Source organism: Oryx dammah, unplaced genomic scaffold (assembly GCF_014754425.2).
Source record: "Oryx dammah isolate SB20612 unplaced genomic scaffold, SCBI_Odam_1.1 HiC_scaffold_14, whole genome shotgun sequence".
Lineage (NCBI taxonomy): Eukaryota > Metazoa > Chordata > Mammalia > Artiodactyla > Bovidae > Oryx > Oryx dammah.
In genome coordinates this window covers 11,032,780-11,039,956 of record NW_024070198.1, presented here as the reverse complement: position 1 = coordinate 11,039,956, position 7,177 = coordinate 11,032,780, and the positions used below count along the sequence as shown (strand labels likewise).

At 41.6% G+C, this 7,177-nt stretch overlaps 1 pseudogene; it reads right to left on the bottom strand.

Moving 5' to 3' along the window:
* Positions 1-967: 967 nt before the first annotated feature.
* LOC120873992 lies at positions 968-1,455 on the bottom strand (annotated as a pseudogene).
* Positions 1,456-7,177: the final 5,722 nt, after the last annotated feature.

Here is a 7,177-nt window from a genome sequence, read left to right as displayed (position 1 = left end):
TGAGAAGTGCTTGCAAACGAGACTCTCAACCAGGGCTGAACATTCTTGCAAACGAGATGTTCAGTCAAGAATCCTCTGTTTGTTCCCGTGGGAAAAGAACATTTCTTGCACACAAGGATGTTTCTCTGATTCCTCAAAAGGAACAGACCCAGGGACAAAACGGATCCTAAGTTGATAAGGAAGTTCCCCAAAACAAAGTCTTAGCTGCAGTAAATAAGTCAAGGTAAAGGTTATCTCGCCCTGCGCCTGCGCACTGTATAGTCTCTGAATCATAGTGCTTGGCAACTTGCCCTGTAGGTTGTTGTGTAAGGGATATAAAATAAAGCAGCTGTAAGAAGCAAGTGTTAAAATATAAAGATTCAAACCACTCTGCAGTGTTGGTGTTTCATTCCGTCGCCAGCAATATATGTTCCTATTGCCATTTTCTTAATTATTTGGGGTTGATTTTGTAGATCTTTTTTCTTCTCTTGTATTTTTTGACTATATAAGTCCCTTTAACATTTGTTGTAAAGCTGGTTTGGTGGCACATTCTCTTAACTTTTGCTTGTATGAAAAGCTTTTTATCTCTCCATCAATTTTGAATGAGATCATTGCTGGGTACAGTAATCTTGGTTGTAGATTTTTCCCTTTCAGTACTTTAAATATATCCTTCCATTCCTTTCTGGCCTGCAGAGTTTCTGCTGAAACATCAGCTATTAAACGTATGGGGTTTCCCTGTATGTTACTTTTTGTTTTTCCCTTGCTGCTTTTTTGGGTTTTTTTTCTTTTTTTGCAATTTATTATTATTATTTTTTTTTTTTTGCAATATCTGGCAATGTATTAACCAATGGAACATACTGAACAACAAACTATCTTACATCTTTCAGGAAGAAGAAACACTAGATTTGAAAACACATCACCCACTGAATTTGGACACAACATCTCTACTCAATTAACAGAAACATTTGTACAGTCCAGGTCTTTATTTTTACACCCAACAGGCCATACATTCATAGGGAATGGGCTCCAACAGTTCAGGTTCCTCTCCATTGGTCCTCATGAAGTGTGCTTCTCTGGGTGGAGCAGGCTGGTGCTTGAACTGAACCCAAATCCCTTTCTCTTTGGCTTCCTTCTCTTTCTGATCATTTTTCCTTCACATGTTTCAAGAGACTATCTAGGCTCTTAGAGTGCTTTATATGTTCAATAGGCACATTAATTCTCTTGGCAAGAATCTTGCCCTTGCTCGTTTACAATGATGCCAGCAGCATACTGGGTAACATTGTAGACTCTCCCAGTTTGGCCATGGCAACACTTGTGGGGCATTCCTTTTTGAACAGTACCCATGCCCTTGATATCTACAATATCACCCTTCTTGTAGATTTGCATGAATATGGCCAAAGGAACAACTCCATGTTTTCTGAAAGGCCTAGAGAGCATGCAGCGTGTGCCTCTCCTCTTTCCCTTTGTGTTGGTCATTTTGGCAAATTACTGGAAGATGGTGGTTCCAGCCAATAGGCTCCCTTGCTGCTTTTAATATTCCTTCCTTGTGTTTAGTCTTTGTTAGTTTGATTAATATGTGTCTTGGTGTGTTTCTCCTTGGGTTATCCTGTATGGAACTCTTTGCACCTCTTGGACTTGATTGACTATCTCCTTTTCCATGTTGGGGAAATTTTCAACTATAATCTCTTCAAAAATTTTCTCGTACCCTTCCTTTCTCTCTTCTTCTTCTGGGACCCATATAATTTGAAAGTTGGTGCCTTTGATATTGTCCCAGAAGTCTCTGAGACTATCCTCAGTTCTTTTCATTCTTTTTACTTTATTCTGCTCTTCAGAAGTTATTTCCATCATTTTCTCTTCCAGCTCACTGATTCACTCTTCAGCTTCAGATATTCTGCCATTGATTTCTTCTAGAGTATTTTTAATTTCAGTAATTGTGTTGCTTGTCTCTGAATGTCTATTCTCTAAATCTTCTAGATCTTTGTTAATTGATTTTTGCATTTTCTCCATTTTGTTTTCAAGATTTTTTATCATCTTTACTATCATTATTCTGAATTCCTTTTCAGGTAGTTTGCCTATTTCCTCTTCATTTATTTGGATTCTGTGTTTGTAATTTGTTCCTTCATTTGTGTAGTATTTCTCTGCCTTTTCATTATTTTTTTTTAACTTATTGTGTTTGGGGTCTCTTTTCCCCAGGCTTGAAGGTTGAATTCTTTCTTCTTTTTGGTTTCTGCCCTCCTAAGTTTGGTCCGGGGGTTTGTGTAAGCTTCATATACGGTGAGATTCGTGCTGTTTTGGTTGGTTTGTTTGTTCACTTGTTTTTCCTCTGATGGGCAAGGCTGACTGAGGTGGTAATCCTGTTTGCTGATGACTGGGTTTGTATTTTTGTTTTGTTTGTTGTTTAAACGAGGCTTCCTGCACAGGGTGCTACTGGTGATTGGGTGATGCCAGGTCTTGTATTCAAGCGGTTTCCTTTGTGTGAGTTCTCAATATTTGATACCCCCTAGGGTTAGTTCTCTGGTAGTCCAGGGTCTTGGAGTCAGTGCTCCCACTCCAAAGGCTCAGGGCTTAATCTCAAAATGAGACACAGAGACACAAGGTAAGCAAATGCTGTTTCAAAAAATGGTATCGATGGACTTGCTTGATTCAAGATTGTCACAAATCTTCCATTTGAAAAAAATCACATAATCTTTCCTCTCCTCAGTCTTTGTACTTTCCTTTTTGTGAGCACTGAATGGCAAGCAGTGCTCAGACTGTCCTGTTGCAGACAGATATACCCCGCAACATATTTCACAGAGCCTGGAAATGGAGAGAAAGCATGTCTCCTGGAGGAAGATATTACATTCCTTTCCCCTCATCCATGACAGCGTTGAGGCTTGGATCCCCTTTCTCTGGTCTTCACTCTCCAGAGACAAGAGACTGACAAGAGCCACTGTTCCCAGTGTTCTGGTTTTTAAATTAGTACTCATTTCAGGTCACAGAATCCATCATCGTGATCTTAAACATAAAGGAATCAGAAGGTAAAAGGGCACAAAACTCAAAGGTGGGATGTAACCAACCCTATCTATCTGTCTGTCTCTGTCTCCCCCTCTCTCCTCTCTTTTGTGTCTCTTCATTCTTCACTTTCTCATTCTGGTATGTTTTGCTTTAATCCAAATGCTCACACTCTCTCTATCCTTCCTTCACTGAAAGGCTGCACAGGTCTCCACACCCTGCACCCAGTGTTGACTGGCTTCCTCTGATTTTCCAGTCCATATGGCAGAAAAGCATGGCTACCCTGAGCTCCTGAGTTTAAAGTCACAATTTAAAGAGAAGCTGAAGACTGCCTAGTCCAGCTTGAGTTACTTGCCCCATCACATGCCTGCCAGGGGCCACCCTTACAGTATTTTGAAGAGTAGATGAGATGGGGGCTGGGGAGGGCAGGCAGAAGGGGGAGGATGAAAGGCAGACAGCCTGTGTCTCTTACGTCTGGGAAATGGCTTAGACAGAAAAAAGATTCAGCTGGCTGACCACACATGTGCCATTTGTTCCATGACTGTTACCAACTTAAATATGGCTTCAGTCTCTACTGTAATAAGAAACTGGTACCCATGGCAAAATGTGTCCATTCCCCTCTTTTCAACTAAACATGGGGACAAAGGCATCAGGAGAGAAGGTGAGAAACAGTTACTCAAACACAATTAATAAGGTTAATAATTAATAATCACCCCACCTACATACTGTGATTCTGCCTTTATTTTTAATAAGCTAAAGACTCAAGGGTTGCATATTTTTCAATGTTTTTTTTTAATTTCTTTCCAGCATTCCACAATTATTTCTCAAATTATCCTTCAGTAGAAGCTTGAATCTACACGGGAGTTTCTTTATTCTCTCATCACATTTCACAGCATGATCCCAGTACACCCCCAGGTTCACCCATATTCCAGTCACACAGAATGTCGTGCCCCTACCAGACTTATGCGATATACTTATGCTGAAAGTTAGTAATTGTTAATCTGAAATTCAAACTTGACTGGTGGCACTCTATTTTTATTACTCAATCTAGCAACCCTACCCAGATCACACTCTGTGCTTTCAGACCTGCTTGTCATTGACACATGACCCTTTCTCTTAGGTTACACTCCACCAGTCCCCTCACCTTGGCAAACTTAGTTTTCAAGAACCACCTCAAATGCCCTTTTCTCCGTAAAACCTTCCCTATTTTTCTCAGGCAGTTTAGATCATCCTGCAATATTTTCACAACTGTCTATTAAAGACTTGCAACAGTGAATTGACTCCTTGTCTTCCCTGCTGACCATGAGCTCTCCAAGGGCACTGCTGGGTCTGGGTATCTTTGTATCTTCATAATAGGTATGTAGGAGATACTTAAAAATGTTTTTGATCAAATGAATTAATTAATTTTTTGGTAAATGAACTATTGCTGTGCTATGAACAGCCCTCCTACTCCTGTTTCCCCTCACCACACTGATTCATTTTCTAAAAACAATATTTTTCAGACCTCAGGCCATTTCTGAGTTGGAAGAAAAATCAACTGGGTACATAAAAGCCGGCTTGAAACAGAAGAGAGTGAAGCAGCATAGAGAGAGGTGAAGTGTAGTCAAATGGAATGGGAAACAGAGGGCGGCTCTAGTAGTAAGGCTGAGTCATGTTCTGTTAAAATTCTGCTGTGTGTGTGTGTGTGTGTGTCTGTGTGTATGTGTACTAGGTTTTGGTGTAAAATGTATCTCTTATTGTAACATGATCAGAAGAGTATGAAAACCCCTACCCTGTTAGGAGCATGAGCTGTGAGTTGTGATTCTTGGCACCCCCTCAAACTTATTCAATGACTCCCGGTTTCCTCCACTCAAGGTCGTCTATAATCTGGCCCCAACCTATTGCTTTGCCCTCTCTTACCACCACTAACTCCACAAGCCACCCACCTCAGATAAATGACTTATTGTTTGCCCATCCTACCCCCCAAATGAACAAGATAAACACTGCTTTATTAACTTTGTGTACCTTCTCCCACAGTCAGCCCTCCACCCCTGCCATCCCTGACGGCTTGTTGAGCTGTGCCCTGCAGACCACGAGGTCTGTGCTTGCCCAGCTTCAAGACCGGAGAAAGAGACTGGAGTCATCAAAAGAGATTAAAGGACGGGGGAGCTTACACATCCGAAGAAAGGTCCTGGAGCGACACTTCATAGCGTGCTGCAGAAAGCGGCAGAAAGCGGTGGCAGTCTCCGCCAGGGGAGGAGGGGAGGGAAGAGTTACCTGTTGTAGGGGAGTTGATGTCAGGTGGGCTCATTAGTCACCAGGGAAACCAGCAGAGGAGCACGCCCCTCACTGCCCTTTTGATAAGAAAAATCACCAGCAGAGGTGGGGCAAATACACAGGACAGTCTCTCAGCTGTGTAGGGCGTAGGTGAAGGAGGTGCTGGTTGGGCAGGAGATGTGGCTGTCTTGAGTGGCCTGACCATACATGGCTTCTCTCCACTTTTATTTTTTTTCATAGAATGAACTAGCTTCCTGACATCCAATTCAAACTCCTGCTTCCTTAGCCCCTCCACAAAATCACCTAAAACAAATCAAATCCTGTAATAGTCACCTTCCAATACCCTCTTACTGAGAAGTCCCTCAGGCCCTTAGGGATGGGCTTTCTCCCTTGCTACAGTGAGTAATAAGTCCAACAACTGGTACAACGTGATATGTTCCTGGTGATTTGGGCTAGAAAGCATTGACCCCTGGCTCATGGGAAGTACATACCTAATGTTTGCTGAGAAAATTGAATTAGGATTTTTGCACATGTTCTTGAAAAACATGCACCATGTTTTTCACATGGTGAAAATTATCTGGATTGTGTGGCAAGTGTCACTTGGAAAGCACAGAGTGAGAAGTTGGTTATGTACACAGTCCAGGTTACATGTGTCAGATTTGCACACAAAAAAAGTGTCAGGCCTAAAGTTCTTTTAATTGGCTATGGCTTACTCTCACAGTCACAAAAATGACAAATCCCTCGAATTGCTAGCCCCAGTACTCCATGACTGGTCAATAAGCCACAGAAAACTGAAACTGGAATCTATAAGAATGGTTCTGATGGACCTATTTGCAGTACAGGAGTAGAGACACAGATGCAGAGAATGGACTTACGGACACAGAGGGGGAAGGAGCGGGTGGGACGAACTGAGAGCAACACTGACATATATCTACACTACTATGGGTAGAACAGACGCCTGCTGTATAGCACAGGTTGCTCAGCTCGGTGTACTGTGATGACCTAGAGAAGCGGGATGCAGGGGCAGGAGGGAGGCTCAAGAAGGAGGGATATATGTAGACACATAGCTGATTCCCACTGCTGTACAGCAGAAACTAACACAACATTGTAAAGCAATTATATGCCAATTAAAAATTTTTTTAATCTAACCGAAACAACCAAATGCATTTAGAAGTCTTGGTGTTTTGTTTTTTTAACCACCTTAAAGCCTTTTGACGAGAGATGCAGGGTAAAAAAATAACACAAATGCATTACCTTTGTGTTTCACCTTAACATCAGTCACTTTCTGGTGATGTTCAAAGCCACTGCTGCTGCTGCTGCTGCTAAGTTGCATCAATCGTGTCCGACTCTGTGCGACCCCGTAGATGGAAGCCCACCAGGCTCCTCTGTCCCTGGGATTCTCCAGGCAAGAATACTGGAGTGGGTTGCCATTTCCTTAGTTATGACTAAACGTGGCTTATTTAACATTTGTGTTCACAGTGAAAAGAAAGCATTGTAAATCCAGGAAATGAATGTTTTCTTTTTCAAAAACCCCTACATGTTTTTCACAAATGCTGAAAATCAACTTATAAGCTGAAAATCAACATATAGTCAAATTACATGTAATGTGCTCAATTTACTTATAGAAATTCTAAACTCATCATCTCCCCTTCTCTCAGTTGGCAATGCATAGCAGAGAGCTTAAAAATGATACACTTTTAAAAATCAAATAATAACTGAGGACTTCCCTGGTGGTCCAATAGCTAAGACTCCACACTCCCAATGTAGGGGCCTGGGTTCAATCCCTGGTCAGGGAAATAGATCATACATGCTGCAACTGAAAAAAAAAAAATCTTGTCTGCCACAACTAAAAATCCCATAGGCCACAACTAAGACCCACGGCAGGCAAATAAGTATTTTTTTTTAAACTCAAATACTAAGTGTCTACTACATGTATCTTCTTATCTATTCT